At 47.3% G+C, this 20,031-nt stretch overlaps 1 protein-coding gene across 2 annotated transcripts in view; it reads right to left on the bottom strand.

Moving 5' to 3' along the window:
* Nucleotides 1–16,436, bottom strand: part of IARS1 (isoleucyl-tRNA synthetase 1) — a 102,903-nt gene extending 86,467 nt beyond the window's left edge. Inside the window, exon 1 of one of the 2 annotated variants that reach the window (XM_028718859.2) lies at nt 16,306–16,436. The gene's annotated coding sequence lies outside the window, so the exon portion shown is untranslated. Of the gene's footprint in view, nt 1–14,125; nt 14,145–16,305 lie in introns of those variants that run through there. The other variant, XM_077924813.1, reaches the window with a different exon arrangement.
* Between the last annotated feature and the right edge of the window lie 3,595 nt (nt 16,437–20,031).

Genomic DNA, 20,031 nt, shown 5'->3' with positions numbered 1-20,031 from the left:
GAGCAAGAGGCAGAAGTGTGTCGAACAGTATTAATGAAAATGTGCGCTTAGAATCATAGAATCATATAGTTGGAATAGACCACAAGGGCCATCGAGTCCAACCCCCTGCCAAGCAGGAAACAATACATAATAGGCTAGTTTCTACAGACACACACACACCCTGTCTTCTTTCCAGACAAGCAAGAAGAATCATCAGAGTTCAAGGACACAAAATATGGGCTGGGCAAGGTTACTGTTAGGCAGTGCTTTTTTTTTAGAACAAAAGGTGCCAGAACTCACCATGAAATTGTTACAGTAAGTGCCACACTTTTGACATTTGGGGGGGGGGGAGACACCGGTACTGCGTAACTTTTATCACCGCCAGAAAAAAAAGCACTGCTGTTAGATGGATTTGCAGCTGGTTAACTAATAGAACCCAAAGAGTGCTCACTAATGGTTCCTCATCATCCTGTAAAAAAAGTTGACAAGTGAGGTGACACAGGGCTCTGTCCTGGGCCTGTTGTCGTTCAACATTTTTAATAAATGTCTTGGATGACTTGAGGAGATGCTCATCAAATCTGTAGGTGACACCAAACTATGATTCACATTCTGTGCAAACCATAAATGTCAAACAGGTATGTTTAAGTCAGAGTTATTCTGTGTTTCAGACTACAAGCAGCACCCACCACTCTCCTGAAGGTATACAGTCCCAAGGGACTCCCAGTGGAGGGAAAGGGCAATGTGGGCCAATATGATTATCACAACAGCAGCAAAGAAAGTTGTCAAACATCACGGACAACAGTGGTTGCCAAACACCACTGTTACATGGAGAATCTTAGCAGATGAGCATAGCTGTTTCCTGATGCAACATGATCTTACCTGTATGGTGGCTGAAAAATGTTCTGCTGCAAGAATCAGCACTAGGAAGTCACAGCTGCATAGATGGAGAGTGCTTAGTACACATGCATTGCTTCAGGCAGTCAGGCTGAATCATATGGGCCTTTCTGTGACATATGAGCCAGCCCTAAGGCAGACAGTTATGAATACAGTGTTTCCCTAAATTCCTATAGTAAGGTACTCTAGGATAATTTCTCCAAATCAGCTGAGCCTGATGATTCTGCATCGTCCATTAAAGCCTCAAGTACTGTGAGCAATATTAATGTTAAGCCTTATAACTTTGCAGTCTACTGGAAAGTCTCATGGAAAAATAACACTCCCAGTGATTAATTTGTTGAAAGGGGGACACCAAAGTCTGAATATATGTCACGTAATTAGTCCTGGAAGACCTCCTTAATTCAGACTATATACAGTGGGGCAGCTAAGGAGGCTTAGACTCAAGACTGTATTGCCCTTGCTCCCAACTCGGTAGTTGGTAATGTTCACTGTTTCACTCACTTTAAAATGTGGTAAGCCAGCCATGACTAGGCACAGGGTGTGGTTACTCAAGGGTGAAGGAATGGTTCTCTGAACATGCTCAGATGCACCTTTTTATTCACATTTTTGCAGATTAAGGAGCAGTTTTCCTGATCGAACCCTGCCCCAAATTACGCCCAGCTTTCCCCCCAGGAATGCTATTTAAATGTGGATTTTAATTTAATTTTGTGAGAGGGGGAAACTGTGAGATTGGGAAACAAAAGAACAATACAGATATTATGTGCCTCAAACTCAGCCTTGAGAGCCAGACATGTACGCGAGATAACACAGTTACATGCGCAAACTGAGACAAGCCAAAGGTGATGCCCATATTTGGCTTTGAGTAACATGGATGGAGTAGATTGGACAATGTATTAGAAATATGTTTAACTTTGATAGGTAGATTGTAAGCCAAGCCTCCAAAAGAGGGGCGGCAGTAAGGGATAAAACTATTGTACTGAAACTTGATCGGGGCTCTTCGTATCCACGGGTACGAGGAGTCCGCCTTTGCAAACGCGCTGAATAAAAGGGTTATCCTTATACTGAAGTCTTAGTCCTTTGTCTCCACAAATAATATCTCACAAATCTTGGCGCCCAAACGTGGGGCCCTCGACGGGTTGCGCGGGGGGAACTCGGATTCCGGGCCGGCGCCGCTCCGTTATTCGGAGTAGTCTGGACCTAGATCTGCCCGCGACAGCTCACGAGGGCTAAAGACAGGACTCAATATAAGGAAGTAGGGAAAATTTCAGTTCTTTGGCGGTCTGGGACCGTGAGCACCCAGCGGGGACGCCCGCCTGTTCACTAGTTGCGAGAAGTGACGCTGGACTGTATTGGGTGAGTAGACGAGAGAAACTTGTGGACCGCGGTACGGGGCCGGGGTGAGAGAGTCGTCTCTTGAGCGGAAGAGAGGTTCCATACGGATGCGTGAGTGTGGATCAGGGTTCTGCCCTGACGGGAGGATTAGCTTGCGGTTCCGTCTTTCCCGCGAGGGAAGCGGCCAGGCGATTCCGCGTGAGTGTGTGTGTGTGTGGACGGATTAGAGACATTGTGGATATGGGCAAGAGTCAGAGCAAGAGACAGAGGGAAGGGAGTGTGAAAAGCCCAATCGACCCTACTAGTCCGTTGGGCCAGGTGCTGATCCAGTGGGATGAAGATTATTTAAGGAAGTTCACCAGAAGTTTGGTGAAGGTAACCATGATCAATTTTTGTAGAAACATTTGGCCGACGTATCCAATAGGACCGGAGGGCGGATATACTTGGGATCCCGAGGGGGAGACAGATAGATATTGGATGACCCAGTTAAGAAATTATTTAATGCTAAATAAAAAGGAAAAAGAGAAACCATACTTAGAGGTATGGTTTCATGCCCGATTTTACGGACCTGATCCCCCTCCCGTTAGTCAATTTCCCCTGAGGAAAAAAGAGGAAGAATCAGATGAAGAAACGCGCCCTGTCCCCTCTGCCCCTCCCGCGGCCGTGCAACAGCCACCAACCCCGCCGGCACTTTCTGCGGTTGCAAGTCCCCCGGTTAACGACCGGTCAGAAAGGGAGAAGGCTCCTCCTCCTGATCAACGGGATGGGGAGGTCACCGGGGAAGGGGGGCAGGCGGTTTGTTCGCCGCCACCCTACCAGCCGTTACATAGGGAACTGCAACAACTGGTGAGAGATGTGCAGAATTTCCCGCTCCCAGGGAGAGCGCCCCGCGGTTCTCCGGAGTCTGATCCATTCCGAAGGTATAGAAAGGAGAAGAGTTGGGGATTCTCTCAGGCGGGGGTTCTGGGCGACTTTCCAGTCCACACTTTTCCCCTCAGAGAGACCCCTGGAGGAATAACTCAAGCAGGCCAGCCGGTAATGGTATATGTGGTCAGTCCCATCAAACCATCAGAACTGAGAGAGTTAAAACAGACGCTGCCCAAATTACATGAGAACAGTCAAGAGGTCGCAAACCTCCTTCAAATGTGGATGGGACCGCACATATATACATACACTGAGTTGATGTATATCTTGGGACATCTGTTTACCCCAGAGGAAAAAGCAATGATTAGGAGGGCAGCAATGCAATATTGGGAAGTTAAGGAGGCACAACGGGTGGCAGTAAACCTGGGGGGGCAGGGCCCGGCTCTACCGGTACCACCGGAAACCAAATTTCCTATAGGGGACCCGAATTGGGACATAAATAATGTAGATCATCGTACTCACTTGATGGATTTAAAGGAGATGATCTTGGAAGGAATCAAACGGGCTGTACCTCAAAGCACTAATCTCACCAAAGCTTTTGAAGTCAGTCAAATGAAGGAGGAATCGCCGGGCGACTTCATACAAAGAATTAGGGACCATTTGACTAAATATTCAGGGGTGGCACCAGACTCGCTGGCGTTTGATAATCTGCTGAGAATGCAATTCGTAACCAAGGCATGGCCTGATATTCAGAAGAAATTGCAGAAAATGGACTGGCAAGATGCCGCCATCATAGACTTAGTAAAAACAGCGCAGCAGGTTTATGTTAACAGGGAGGCAGTAAAAAGTAAGCAGAAATGCCAGATGATGGCGGCTACTTTACAGAAAACTTGGGAAATTCAGAAGCAACAGGAAACCGAGGCCACGAGGGGGCGTGGGGGAGCACCATATCGGGGAAGAGGGCGAGGGAGAGGGGGTTACACACCAGGTTCCAGTGTCGTTTGTTATCGATGTAACAAACCTGGTCACTTTGCCCGAGAATGTCGGACCCCACGAGATCAGATACTGGAAAGAAATGAGCAGAGACAGGGAAGTCAGAGGCCAAGGCAGACAGAAAGAGAGGAAGGAACTGGCACAACAGAGTTGTTCAGCCAATACAATGAATAGGGAACCTCCGGCTCACTCCATGGGGTCCGGAATGAGCCACTGGTGAACTTGCGTGTGGGGCCCTCTCAGAAATCAGTGGTTTTCTTGATAGATTCAGGAGCAACCCGGTCCTCCATATGCGTGCCCGTTCCAGGGGTACATAAAACAATGTCAAGTTTGAAAGTAGTAGGGGTAAGCGGGAGGCCAAAGGAAGTGGTGCAATTAGAAGAAACCACTATAAGAAGAGGAGACCGGATGGCTAAGGGATCACTATTATTTATTCCTGAGTCAGGAATAAATTTGTTAGGGAGAGATTTGATGGTAGAATTGGGATTTCAGTTATTGGATTTGGACTTAGGAACTCCCATGTACCCTCTGCAGATAGAGGATGAAGAACAAATAGACCCGACGGTGTGGGCAGATGGGAAGATGGTAGGGAAACTGGACATAGCCCCCATTAAGGTCACAGTAAAGCCAGGGATCACCCAGTCATGGACCCCCCAATACCCAATGACCAGAAAAGGAAGAATAGGACTACAGCCGGTGGTAAATGAATTAATAAGGCAGGGACTATTAGAACCCACCATGTCACCTTTTAACTCTCCTATCTTAGCGGTGCAAAAGAGAGACGGGACATATAGAATGGTTGAGGACCTAAGAAACATAAATCGGATAGTGGTCCCCCGTTTCCCGGTAGTACCGGACCCATATACTCTCCTTAGTCGCATTCCGCCCACTACCCGATGGTACACTGTTATAGATTTAAAGGATGCATTCTGGACTTGCCCCCTGGACATTGAAAGCCGAGATCTATTTGCTTTTGAGTGGGAAGATGTAAACACGGGCAGAAAACAACAATACAGGTGGACAGTTTTGCCCCAAGGGTATACAGAGAGTCCACTTCTTTTCGGGCAGGCGCTAGGGGAGAAGTTAGCGGGGTTTACCACCACAGGCCCCAATAGCTTGTTGCAATATGTGGACGACCTGCTGATGATGGGGGATAAGGAGAAAGAGGTTAGGCAAGACTCTATAAAATTGCTGAATTGGTTGGGTAAGTTAGGGGTGAAGGTGTCTAAGGGCAAACTACAGTTTGTACAGCGGAAGGTGAAATATTTGGGACATTTGCTAGAAGGGGGAACAAGGAAATTGGATCCAGAAAGAGTCAAGGGAATCTTAGAATTACAACCCCCTAAGAACAAAACAGATGTAAGGAGAATGCTGGGACTCCTGGGATATTGTAGACTGTGGATAGACCAATTTGCCAAGTTGGTCCGGTTTCTAAACCAAAAACTGGTTGGAGACGGTGAAATAACATGGGAGTCAGATGATGAACAAAGATGGGAAGAAGTAAAGAAAACATTAATGGGGGCCCCGGTCTTAGCATTACCGAACCTCCAACAGCCGTTTCACTTATATGTAACTATCAGCTCCCAGACTGCTGTCGGAGTTTTAGCTCAAAAGAGAGGGGGGCGGTATCAGCCAGTAGCCTATCTCAGCAAAACCCTGGAGCCAGTAGTGCGCGCATGGCCCACGTGTATCCAGGTGGTGGCAGCAGCGGCTGAACTGGTAGTTGAAAGCAGAAAGCTAACTTTTGGAGGAGCCCTAATTGTTCATAGTCCACATCAAATATCCACGGTGCTGACTGGGGCAGCCTCCACCTGGATGACGGATGGCCGCTTAACGCACTATGAAACAGTGCTAAGAACAAGCCCTGATATCACGCTGGGAACTGATCGGAATCTAAATCCGGCAGAATTCCTGATAGGAGAAAGAAAAGAATGGGAACCGGATGAACACGATTGTTTGGGTACTATACAATTAATGTCAAAGGTCCGAGAAGATTTATTTGAAACCCCTTTAACAATGGGAGAGAGATGGTACATAGATGGGTCTAGTTATGTTGAGGAAGGAAAAAGGAAGTCAGGATATGCTGTAGTCAAGGAGGATGGGGAGGTGATCGAAAGTGGGGCCTTGCCGGTGAATTGGTCGGCCCAGAAAAGTGAAATCATGGCCTTGACCCGGGCCCTCGAGTTAGCTAGGGGTCTGGAGGTAACCATATGGACCGATTCCCGTTATGCATGGGGAGTGGTGCATACTTTCGGAAGGACCTGGCGAGACCGAGGGTTCATTAAGGCAGATGGGAAACAGATAGAACACATGGTCTTGTTGGAAAGGCTGTTGGATGCCCTTACTGGACCAGAAAAGGTTGCAGTGGTACATATTCCCGCTCACACCAGGGGTACCACCCCTGAGGAAGCTGGAAATAGGTGGGCTGATTTGAGGGCAAAAGAAGCCGCTAAGGGCGTGCCAAATGAAGCAACGATACAGCAATGTACCTTGAGGGTGCCCATTCTGACTACGGCTGACACAGAGAATTTAACTTTCACCTCTCAAGAGATAGAATATATAACAAGAGAAGGATGGGAAAAGAAGGATAAGGGATGGAGGACCCCAGAGGGACAAATAGTACTGCCAAAGACTGTAATGATGGGGATTCTAGAGAAGATACATGAGAGTGGACATTTCGGGACAGAGGCTATGGTTAACATGGTGAAATCATTGTATTGGAGTAAAGATATGTGGCCCATGGCCCACTCCATAGCCTGGAAATGCATAATCTGTCACAAGGTAAATAAGGCTAAAGCAAAGAAAACAGAAAAAGGGGGAAGACCTCTAGCAGTATGGCCATACCAAAGAATACAAGTGGATTTCACAGAACTACCAGAGAAGGGAGGTTATAAACATCTTCTGGTATTCAAAGATCATCTTACGGGGTGGGTGGAGGCCTTCCCCAGTCGAAAAGCAACAGCACAGGTAGTAGTCAAGACCATTCTAGAACATATAGTCCCCCGGTTTGGTATAATCGAAGCCATAGACTCAGACCGTGGCACCCATTTCACACAAAAAGTTCTACAGGAAGTAATGGCAGCCCTAGGAATCAAATGGGACCTTCACACGCCGTGGCATCCGGAGAGTAGCGGGAAGGTGGAAAGGGCAAATGCAGAAATAAAAAAACATTTAACTAAATTATACTTGGAAAATGGGTTACCATGGACAAAAAACCTTCCTTTGGCTTTACTGAGGATGCGTATAGCCCCCAGAAAGGACTTAGGGGTATCCCCATTTGAGTTGATGATGGGGAGACCGTATTTGGCGCAACTAGGTCAACCGATGGTGGAGTTTAAAGACTTGTTCATTAGAAAGTATTTGCAGTCACTCTCCCAGTCTTTGTTGTCTCTTCATAGACGCGGTGTCCTTGCCCAACGCCCTCCGCTACTGGAGCAGCAACACAGTTTTCAGCCTGGCGACCTGGTCCTGATTAAGACGTGGAAGGCGGAAAAGCTCAGCCCGGGTTGGGATGGTCCATTTCGGGTCCTGCTTATCACTGAATCAGCAGTACGGACTCATGAGTATGGATGGACCCACTACCACCGCGTGAAGAGGGCCCCGCCTGAACGTTGGACGGCCATACCGAGCCTAGACGATCCACTAAAAATAAAAATCACAAAATCAGGGAACCAGGGAAGGACTGTAAGACAATAATTAGAGCTCCAATGTGTTTATTCTGCACTTGCAAGTGTCTTTTCGAATGCTGTTGCTGTGCCCATTGTGAAGGGTGTGTCTGCTGCGTCCACTGCACGGAAGAGTGCAATCTCGTGTGCATAAAGGACATAATACTCCAATATTGTACGATTGCACCGGGAGGGGCAACTATATATTGTAGTTTAGTTCAGACCCCCACGGTGGTTCAGGCCCTCAGAGAGTTGGAAGACAAGTAATATGAAAACGAGTTGGCTGAGGGGACTTCTGTTAAGCCTCTTAACAGCTGGTGTAGTCCGGGGCTCCGCGGAAACGCTACAATGTACAGAATGTATTCACGTCACAAAAACAGGGAACAAAATTACAAGGACCTTAATGTATTATAATGTAGCTCCAGAGTGCAAGGAGATACTAGACCCCTGTGTCCACAATCAGACCCAATATTATAGATGTAAAACTGGGGAAAATAAAACAGAATGTTATGAACCTTTGGCCATAGGACCCACCACCTCCACCATTTATGTATATGGATATAAAGGGGGAGCAGTAGGGAGGCAACAAAGATCGGCCGCGTTCGCGTTAGCTCAGCAGAGGCAGGGGTATATAGCTCACAATGTGACCAGAGGGAATGCAGCAATCCACGTATGTTTTGATGCTTGCACGGCTATAGCCAAAGGACAGGGACCAAACAACCAAGAAGGAGTGACCTGTGGATCCCATGGTTGGGAACAATCGTATCTAACAAAAAGTAAATATCTATTTCAGCGAATAAGGGGAGGCAACATAGGGGCAGGAGGAGGAGTCGTGAACTATTGGTACACGGAAGGAGTGAGCTCCAACCCCACATATAAAGGTCCAGAAGGAATAAACATAACAAGGGAGGGAGCGTCCACTGACTGCAGCACAGGAAAATGCAACCCCATCTGTTTATGGGCTTGGGAGCTGCCCTCTACTACCCCCAAATACGTTTATATTGGATTGGGAATAGACGGGGGCGGAAGAGATCCTTATGGATATTTAATTATTAAAATACATACCACTAAGGTCAGTAAACAGCCAATTTCAGTATTTGAGAGCTTTGAGGAGGAAATACAACACTTAAATAGTTTACTCCTTCCCCCGAAAGCTCATAACATGTTTTTGAGTTTAGCTGAAACTATCGCCAAAGAGCTAACTGTGAAGAATTGTTTTGTGTGTGGAGGGACGAATATGGGAGACCAATGGCCCTGGGTTGCTCACGAAGTAAACTATACTGAGGTTTGGAAAAATGAAAAGAATTATACATACCACCACCCAGGTAATGAAATTTGGCAAGTTTCAAATAGCCTTGTGGGGTTAGAATGTTTTGTCAGAAATGAATCAGAAGAAGGAAGGGAATATTGGGAGCTATTACGTGAGTTTGAGGCAAGGTATAAAGAAGAAAGGGGGGATTGTGAGAGGGGGAAACTGTGAGATTGGGAAACAAAAGAACAATACAGATATTATGTGCCTCAAACTCAGCCTTGAGAGCCAGACATGTACGCGAGATAACACAGTTACATGCGCAAACTGAGACAAGCCAAAGGTGATGCCCATATTTGGCTTTGAGTAACATGGATGGAGTAGATTGGACAATGTATTAGAAATATGTTTAACTTTGATAGGTAGATTGTAAGCCAAGCCTCCAAAAGAGGGGCGGCAGTAAGGGATAAAACTATTGTACTGAAACTTGATCGGGGCTCTTCGTATCCACGGGTACGAGGAGTCCGCCTTTGCAAACGCGCTGAATAAAAGGGTTATCCTTATACTGAAGTCTTAGTCCTTTGTCTCCACAAATAATATCTCACAATTTTCTTTGTCCAGGCAGATTTCTTAAAAAGAAAGAAAAGAAAAGAGTGAGCAGGGGGGAAATAGCAGGCTTGAAGTTTATGAGAGTGCATTGTACCCTTGGCATATTTAGGATAAAATGAGTGGGTTGGGAGGGTGTCTGAAGACCCAAAAGCTTCCCAGAATTGTTAACATAGACACTTCTTAGGACAGGTGGACTCCAACATGCATCAGCCCCAGCCAGCATGGGTAATGGTCAGGAATGACAAGAGTTGTAGACCAGCGACATCTGGAGGGTGCCACACTGGCTATCCTGAGCTTAGGGAATAACTATGAGGTTTCAGTGCAAACCTCTTGATCTGCAGCTGTTACAAAGTCTATCCAAATATACGTTCACAAGGTAAGCAATGACATCACCTTTTCTCATCCCACTACTTTCCATGTGACAAAATACACACATGGTTTATTCATAGCTTAGATGGCAGTTACAGGTCTGACATCAAAGCTTAGCACTGGAATGCTGAATGCCAGGTGTCTGTCTCAGAGGTTACAAAACAACAAAGCAGGGATATGAGTATGCAGAGTGCCTTTCCCAGGCTAAATCTAGGTGCACACAGCTATGTGCATCACTTGGCTTTTCCACACTTGATTTATAAACATGACTGCTAAGTGAATGTGTGGACTGTTGGAAAAAGGCTTGAAAGGCAGAGGTCCTTTTATCTACACATTGCAGAGAGTAGTCTACAAACAGCCTTGCAGTATAATTCACTGTTATACCCTGATTGTAGATTCGAGGGTAAAGGTTCTTATGGCGGCCCTGCGATGTGCTCCATTGTTAATATTGCAAATTAAAAGGTGAGACTGGTTTTGATTCCCATTCAAGAACCCACATTCAGATTGCACCAAGGCTGAGTACACACTCCCATGTACTCTACATCCAGCGCACTCCCACCACTGATTTGGGAAGTGGTGTACACATCAATAGCCACGATCCATTTCAATCCCCTCCTGAGGGTTTCTTCCAAAGATGTTGTGCACTTCTGCAAACTAGGTGGTTACAATCAGCTAGCTGCTGATGGTTCTATGTATGTGGCTGTGGTTGTTTTGGTTCCATAAGCAACAGCATTTGGTTAATTTAATTGCAATTGGTACATCAGACACATTTTGATTCTAAATAAATACACATACTTTTCATCAGAGATCTGAATAGATGCTAAACCACCACACAATTCTGATTCTCATTTTCTACTGCCACTCCACAGATTAGACCAGGCATCCCCAACCTTCAGCCCTCCAGATGTTTTGGACTACAATTCCCATCATCCCTGACCACTGGTCCTGTTAGCTAGGGATCATGGGAGTTGTAGGCAAAAACATATGGAGGGCTGCAGGTTGGGGATGCCTGGATTAGACAAATGACAGGCTCTTCTCAGCAGATGATCCTTTCCTCTGAAAATTGTTCTTTCTTTTTTTTAGTCAATGGTGGCTGATTAGTAATAAGTCATGCTTTGTATTATAGTTCATTTTTGTAGTTCTTCGCCAGGTGAAGAAACAGGATGAGGTGGCAATGTGAACCAGTGGGGTGAGTCAAGGTGTCTTGAGTTACCTGACACTGCCTTCTGTTTTGCCTCAGGCAAAACACTTCTTCCTCACATGAAAAAATATTTCAAGGGTACCGTCTTAACCAGGCATAGGCAAACTCTGGCCCTCCATGTTTGGGACTACAATTCCCATCATCCCTGACCACTGGTCCTGTTAGCTAGGGATGATGGGAATTGTAGTCCCAAACATCTGGCGGGCCGGAGTTTACCTATGGCTGGTCTTAACCTAGGCCTCTCAGAATTATTTAGCTGGTGAATGTATTTTGGACTCCCTGTGGTGATATAAGTTATCCCTGTGACTTTATTTGAAATATTCACATGGAAGAGAAAAAGAGAGGATCAGGAGGTCGTCTAATCCAGCCAGTGCCAAAGAATAGGATTTTATCACATTAACCATATCCGTATATCATACAGGTACATCATTACAAACACCCCTGCCATTGCTCAGCCAACTGAGCAGTGTACTACACAGACAAACAAATGCTTTTATTGTCATCAATATGAGGACTAGCAAGACTCTGGAATGTGATACAAAATCCATTCATGTAGCCTCCTGTGGAAATGTAGGGAGGAATTTGACAAAAGCACAAGAATTTCTGCTTGCCTGACCAACTCTCTCCCCTCTCATTCCCCTGCATATTCTGAGGGTTCTCCCAAGCACACCCCCTGAGACTATATTGGGGGTGTGAGTGTAGGGGCATGGCAGGAAGAGAGGGGGCAAGTCCCATTACACTAACGGAAGTCATTGTGCAGGCCAGTTACTGGAATCCAACCCATAGCTGCACACCACAGCCAATCTCTGCTGAGCAGTAGCTGGTTGCCAGGGGGTTCCAGGCGCTCACCCAAGCGGATTTTGCAGAGTCTTAGAAATATGGTTTATTCATACATATTTACATTTGAAGCCTTCAATGGAGGGGGTGCAGAACATGATGTTCAAAGGGTGTCCCTCATTGCTCCTCTCACAGCTTCAGCAAGCTTGGGGCCAAAGTAGCAGCAGCCAATCATGGCCTCCAGTCTCACAGTGCAGCCTCCTCTAGCCAGCGCCACATGGAGTTTTGCCTACATTCCTCCTCCTTGTTCCCAGAACACCTTGCTCCAAACCTCTGCGTAAAAAGACAATTTCCCCCCTGTGTGACATCACATTCATGTTGCCCTTGTAGGGTCTTTTGTCTTCTAGATGGCTTTTGCGATGGGGTAATGGCAGGGCCATCATCTCCCTCTGCCTCTCTATCTTGCAGCAAAACAAGCTCAGCCTGTCAGCTCACCTTAATTGTCAAAGCTCTGATTAAACCCCAGCACCCAAGAATCTAGAAGGAAAAATCTGGCACCCACAGATTTGGGGGAATCCCTGCTCCTCCACTAATCCAGTATTGACCTACCAACACAAGTAATAATTCCACCTCTTACAAATCGTGATAATTATAAGTAAACGTATTTGCCCCTCCAATCAGTAAATGAGTTATGAGTGTGGATGGGGTGTGGGGTTTAATCCTTGCTATTCCAGCATGACGGAGATTAGGAGATCAGACAGCAATAACTTCTCCAGTTCACTGTTTTGGTCTGAGCTACATATAACTTCCTGTGCAAAAAGTCTGATGGAGGGGAAGGGGCAAAACAGAGCTGCTCAAACTACACGCACCAATCAGCCATGCAAAATGTGGGCAATTGCACAAAACTTCCACACAATGCAAACATTTCAGGACTATTTTGGATATTTTACAAATGCCAGATCTTTTTGCAATTGAATTAAAAGTGGTTTGGTGAATGCAGTGTTCCAGAATAGTGATGGAATGATAATGACATGTGGAAGTACGGGGATAAGTCTGGAAAAAACCCCAGCAGCTATAAAAGGTAAAGGTACCCCTGCCTGTTCGGGCCAGTCTTGCCAGACTCTAGGGTTGTGCGCTCATCTCACTCTATAGGCCGGGAGCCAGCGCTGTCCGCAGACACTTCCGGGTCACATGGCCAGCGTGACAAGCTGCATCTGGCGAGCCAGCGCAGCACACGGAACGCCGTTTACCTTTCCGCTGGTAAGCGGTCCCTATTTATCTACTTGCACCCAGGGGTGCTTTCGAACTGCTAGGTTGGCAGGCGCTGGGACCGAACGACGGGAGCGCACCCCACCACGGGGATTCGAACCGCCGACCATACAATCGGCAAGTCCTAGGCACTGAGGTTTTACCCACAGCGCCACCCACGTCCCCCAGCAGCTATAGAGCTACACAAAAAACATCTGGAAGGGGCGCTAAGGCACATTTAAGACAACTAGAGTTTGGCTGAGAGCCAGTGGGTAGCATATAAACTTCACATTTTGCCATATATCAAATTGTAATGGGATAGTTTTCCTTCTTTAAAAAAAAGGGGGGGCTGAATAATTAGTATAGTGAGCCAGATCCTCACATATCCCCTGCAGCTACAGTATTATGGTTCTCCTGCTTTCCCTAAGTGCAAAGCCCAAGATTTTAAAGTGGTCGTTTACCATTAAGAAACAAGGTGTGCATTAGTGCACCCAGCAAAAAGTAGTGAATCTAAATTATCATCATCAAGACCCTCCCATCCCACTGAAATATCTGCAAAAAAATAAAATAAATCCACATTGAAAAACCCAAGCTGAACTGGGAGAAAATAAGTAAAGGAACACAACAAAGCATAAACTCCTATTTTTGAAGTCTCTTAGTGAGACAGTTCTGTTTGTTTACTCATCTTCTCGGGGTGGGTGTGTGCAAGAGCTGCTCCACGTGACGATTATAAACAAGGCCAGAAGAGCTGGCTGCGCGCGCGTCCCCTTCGATTCGTGCTGGCGCTGCTGCACTCTCGTAAATAGGGAAACGTTTGACCCATCCTCTTCCTCCTAGTACACCATCTTCCACGGCTTCTTTGCCACCCGCCGCCATTGCAAGGAATTTACTACACAGTACTGTACTATATAGAATAATAACAACAACGCGCATTCTTAACCTGACCTTAGCGATGATAGATGAGCCGCACTGCTCACTTTTCTTAAACTGAACTGCCCCCGAAAATGTACCCCGTGCCGTCCAATCTCAGCGTCTTGTTTACGCAGAAGAAATATCTCTTGTGTTCAGTGAGGTTTACTCTCACTTCTAGCAAGTGCGCATAGGTTTGCAGTCTTAGTCTGACAGTTTATGAGAAAATGTTTCATTGGTGAGGGAGGGAAGCACCTGTGGAAGCGGCTTCCCCGCCGGGGCTGCTTCATGTTTCTGGAAAGAGAGCAGATCGGTCTCCTCTCAATCCCTAAACATGTTTCCTTGTGAGCTCCGCTGAACTAAAAGGGGTTTGCTTCCAAATCGGGGTGCAAGTGGAAACGTCCAAACAAATATGTCCACCTTCAAGGAACACAGTCCACCATTTTCTCTGCCCTGGCAAGGAGACAGGATGGCGGAATCGTCTGCCAGCTGACATGGGGGTTGGGTGGGTGGTGGAGAGTTCCATTGATATGAAGCTAAGAAGCAAGAAGGAGTTAAACTGAGCAGGGAAATAGAGTTAAGAAGGAATTGAGTACTGTAGATATAGATATGTATATTATGCGAGCCTTGAATGTCACTGAAAATGCGCTTTGCAGCCTTCCGTCCTAGGAGTGGAACCGCAGACTGTGCATTCTGACGGCTCTCTCTCTCCGCTACCGAGATGCGGACGTGAACTTTCTCGGGCCGCCACACTCCTTTCGCGTCTGCCGGGCTCAGCGACCCACTTTGAGCCATTTTACGCGCCTACCCCACTCGCTCGCGCTTCTACGGACAGCTAAGCACTTTACGGAAGAGACCTCGAAGACGCGGCTCTCAGAAGAAAACGCAAGCGTAAGTACGGTTTGTGCATAGGAGCTCAGGAGAAAATGACTTGCCTTGCGATTTGGACCAAACCAACATAGATATAGATATACACCCTCACACAGACATAAAAAAAAAAAAATGGGGAAAGGAACCTCACAGCAGCATCTTCCCTCCTCCCCTCAGATTGTCTAATTTTTGCGTTTTATTTGTGTCCCTCCAGTTAAGGCTCTGGAAATATTTGTGGGAATATTTGTGTAGATAATTGTGGGAAACGGCTCACCCCCCCTACAGTGGCCGCCATTGGATCGTTCCAAAGCATATATATAAGTGGGCGAGGCGAAGCGTTCAAACACACAGAGGCTGAAACGAGTAGGGAGAGTTTGGTATGTGCTTTATTTTTTGAGCGCTTTGAGCTGAGCGGAACTTGTAGGCACAGCCCAGTGGCGCTTCACTCCTCCTCACCCCCCCCCTCTCCTTTCCCCACCGTCTCAGGCACCAAAATCCAGTTCCTGTAGAGAAAGTGGGATCTTGGACTTGAGCAAAACACCCCCGGACCCACCTAGCAACTCTGAGCAGCAGCAGCAGCAGCCAGCCTTCGAGGTGGTCAAGCTGCCCCTCAGCCTGCAGCCTCTCGGCCGGGCTATGCGCTGCAAAAAGGCTCTGGTCAAGAAAAAAACGGAGCGGATTGTGAAAAGGTAGAAGCTAGGCGAGGAGAGCCCAGTGTGGGGGATCTGGAGCTTTGAAGGGCGCCTGGAGAAACCGACCCGAGAAGGAAGCAGCGAGAGGGGGGAAAGGAGGAGGCGAGGAGGGCTGCTGCTTTTGGGGGGGTTGCTTGGCAGCTGCCCCGGGAGTATGCGAGAGGAGTGTCCTTTGCTATGCTGAGAAGGCAAGAGCTGCTGATGTGCGGCAAGGGGGTCCGCTGCTGGGATCCCCCCCAGGCCGGTAGAGGCGAAGAGGTGCCGGAAGGGGCGTTCTCCCGCTTGCACCCGCTGAAGGAGAGGGGGCAGCCGCGGAGGGTCTTCGGCCGCGGCAGGCCCAGCTGGCACCACCGGAGGCGGGGCAGGAACCCCAGTTCCTCGAGGGCGAACGGACGCCAGCACTATTACCACCAGCAGCAGCAGCAAGCCAAGGTCTGGCCCCGCTGCTACCGGCCCACGCGGCCGCGGGTGCTGCTGTCTCTGCGCCCGGTCAACATGATGGGCAAGCGGGCGCCGGGCATGCGGGCGCCGCGCAACACCAACCAGTTCCTGATGCGCGAGAAGTACCAGCTCATGCACCTCCGCTCGGACTCGGTGGGCACCGAGAGCGGCGGCTCGGACTGCGAGATGGACCCGCTCGACATGGACTCGTACCTGGGCGTGCTGGAGAACGCGCGCGGGGCGCTCATGGACTGCCCCAGCGCCGACGGGTCGCCCTCGCCCGCCTGGGCCCCGACGACAGCGGCGGCGCTGCTGCCGCCCCCCGACGACGGCGGCCTCCCGCCGCAGGCGCCCGGGCTGCGCTTCTTCGGAGGATCCCTGGAGGGCGCGCTGCAAGAGGAGAGCTTGCAGTACTTCCCCTCCGAGGACGATGTCATCGAGAGCGAGATCTTCATGGAAAGGGACTTTCACGAGTTTTATAGCAGCATCGCCTAACCTGACTGGGCTTTTCTTTTCTTTCTGTGGCTGGGCTGAATGTCATCTCGTTACGTTATCTTTTTCGCCGCCGTTCGTCCGAGTGGATCTCGGGAGCCACACCGCCTGGGTAGCTGGGGTGGGTTGTGGTGGTATGAATGTATGCTTCAGTGTATTGAAAACTCCCCAATCTCTTCCTTGACTGTCCCCCCCAAAAAATGGACCAATGGTCAAGTCACAACTTACCACAAAGGTGTGTGGATAAACACTTGCTAGGGTGGCAACCTGTGAAGATAGTAGGATTTGTTGAATTTGTGTCTCATACTTGCCCCTGATGTATGTGGGCAAATAGCCATCTCTGTCCCCTGCGTGGTGACAGTCCGGTCTGTCATAGATCCTATTACATCCTCATTTTCATTTCCTGCCCAAGGAAACTGCAACAACTCTGGTCAATGGTTTTAACCAGACCCTCTGGACACACCATTATTATTAAAGATTATCATTGGGAGAGGCAGGGCTAGCCCCCCCCCCCTCAGGAGGCAAGGTGAGGCGATTCCCTCAAGCAGAAGCATCCACAGGGGCAGCAGATCCTGATGTAGATCTTTATTCCCCTACTGTTCCCTCACTTTTCCCCTGGAAGTGGGGGGGGGCACCATTTTGTGGTTCACCTCAGGTGCCAAAATATGTCTGTCTGACCCTGAGGAGGGAAAATTTAGATTTTGACAGGGGGTGGGGAAGGGGAAGGAAGCGCTCTGGCTGAATTTGTCATTTTTATGGAATATGCTCAGAGAAGCTGCTCAGATTCAAAGAACAAAATTTATGTGGTCAAAAGAGATAAGGGCATTTATGTAAGACGCATTGTGTTCTCTAACATTTGTGTATTTTTTTTATGATGGCATAATCAGGAAGAATGCAGCTACATCCCATATGCCTTCAAGTCCCAGTTAATTTGGGGGATGGATGGAGAAGGGAGTTAAAAGAGAAAGGCGCTCTGTATTGGGGCATTTTTTAAAAACAAAACAAAACTCTTCCCTGCTGCCCTTTTGCGTTTTTGTCAAATGGGGCCAGGCCAATTGATATGCAAAATTCTATGATTATGACTGTAAATGAAGTACACTTTTTATAATAAAAGGAAATGAGATGTGACTTCTTGTGGTTTTTCCCCACCTCTTTCTCTGTGGGAGGTGGGAAGATGCAATGGGAGAGGGGAAGACCAAGCCAGTCTTGTGGAAGGAGGGAAGGGGATCTGCAAGCCTGACAGTGCTCATTCTGTGAAACAGGCAGTTCCAAAATTAGGTAAACTCATTTTTCTGCTGTTCTGTGCTGAATAATGGGCAGATCTTTAAGTAAGAGACATCATTAAATCACTGGGCTGTCATAATAGAAGGGAAGTAGCACAAGTGCCCACTCCACCGTTAAAAATAAAAAAGTGGCAAATAGGTATGTAGACCAGCTTGACTGCCTGCCTCTTAGAAGCTAAACATTACAACAGGAGACACCCAAAGTGTGGTTTGCATGTTGGTGGTACAGTGTGAGGAAAGGAATACAAGTAAGCCAGCATTATGTCTGACTCAACAAGGCAGTAGGCAAGAGTGAGGAACAAAGGTGGTGGGAGGGATTTGAGAGCCTGCAGAGAATAAAGGAACAGCCACCTTTACGAAAGTGCACACCATATCCCACAGCCAATATCCTCTACTGGAGAAGAAGCAATACAATTCAAAATTGTATTTCCAAATTGAAATACAGTGGTACCTCGGGTTACATATGCTTCAGGTTACAGACTCTTCAGGTTACAGACTCCGCTAACCCAGAAATAGTACCTCGGGTTAAGAACTTTGCTTCAGGATGAGAACAGAAATCGTGCTCCGGCGGCAGCGGGAGGCCCCATTAGCTAAAGTGGTGCTTCAGGTTAAGAACAGTTTCAGATTAAGAACGAACCTCCAGAACGAATTAAGTTCTTAACCTGAGGTACCACTGTATTCTCATTCAGCCATTTTTCCCCACCATGAACACTGTTGATAAAATGGAGGGACGAAAATTACCTGGCACTCCAAGATCCAGCTTTGAACACTAGAGGGAGAAACAAGATCTCTCAGCTCAACTTCTGTAGCAGTTTGCTCATATGATCAGCAAGGAAGCATGTACTAGGGAACACTTGGACGTGCTGCAGAGAGGAATAAATAGATCACAGACATCCAGTTCCTACAAGCCAGTTCCCACCCTTCCAAGTTGTAGCAGCTTGCTTGCACAGAGAAGAGGTGTCAGATTTTGAGAAACCTCTTGTTGTTTTTAGTGTGCTTTCAAATACTACTTGTTGGTTGCAGGAAAAATAATAATTTTCAAATAAAATTTATGGTTACTTGATTTTTTTCACTCTCTTGATGGGAAACATTTTGGTCACCAGGGCAACTAGAGTTGGTAAACTGGAGTTGGAAGTGGAAAAAAGAAGAGCAATAGCGGTCACCGCCTGCCAAAATGTGCAAGAGGAGGTGTTTGCTAGTTCTGGGAGCTTGGAGTTAGGACAGGAAGGTGGAAACTTAAAATGTCCTAAGTGTTGCTAAAGATTAGCACACTTCTCTCTCCTGCGCACAACCATCTAAGCATTCCCTGAGCTCTCCTGGCATTGGTGTGGTTTCCTGCATGGCAAGCAAGAATGTTTGACAAGCAGCAGGGAACGTAACAGTGGAGCCATTGATTCGGAAACTTTAGTTTACATGACCTATTGCACGTAGGATAACCTGAGCACAATAGCACGTGAGAGATTGCCACGTATCAGTGTAACTTGAGCCTTTTTATACATCCCTTGCAGTGTGGGCAGCATATTCTGATTGGCAGGCTGCCACTTTCCCAACATTAAGAAGTGTGCACCTAAGAGATATGCAAAGTACTTTGCCTTATGTATGTGGGTGATGGCCACAGTTCCCCCTGCTTTTCCAGAACTCCCTTTTGCAATGTGCATGGTTTGATTCAGGCAAATTCCATGCAGTTCCACACAAGTTCCATGCAATGGAGGAAGGGGAGAGCACAAAATGAACTGAGCAAACTTGGTAGATGTGTCCCATATTTATAAAAGAAGTAGCCGTATAGCACACAGCTGAGCATTAGCAACTTAGTCGTGAAATTCCTGTTTTTGCTGTCTCAGGCAGCCACCAAGGATTACCTAGTGAAGAGTTCAATCCATTGGGACACCAATTGCTGCTTGTTCCTCTCCTGGAACTGCAGGAGTTAAACATCCACCCACATCCCTTTACTATCATAATAGGTTGCAGCATTGTGAGGTAGCAGTTTTCTAATAAAACACACTCAAATGTAGACCATAAATGGCAGCAAAATGCAAGAGCGCTACAGTGCTTGAAATGGCACATATTATGGAATTACACTGGAGTAGACAGGTATCAGTGAAAGTCTACTTTTGGGGTTTTTTAAATATAATGATAGTAATAGCACTCTATAAGACCCCTGTGC

Source organism: Podarcis muralis, chromosome 2, assembly GCF_964188315.1.
Source record: "Podarcis muralis chromosome 2, rPodMur119.hap1.1, whole genome shotgun sequence".
Lineage (NCBI taxonomy): Eukaryota > Metazoa > Chordata > Lepidosauria > Squamata > Lacertidae > Podarcis > Podarcis muralis.
Note: the sequence above shows the minus strand (reverse complement) of the source record. Positions and strands in the feature narration are given on the sequence as shown.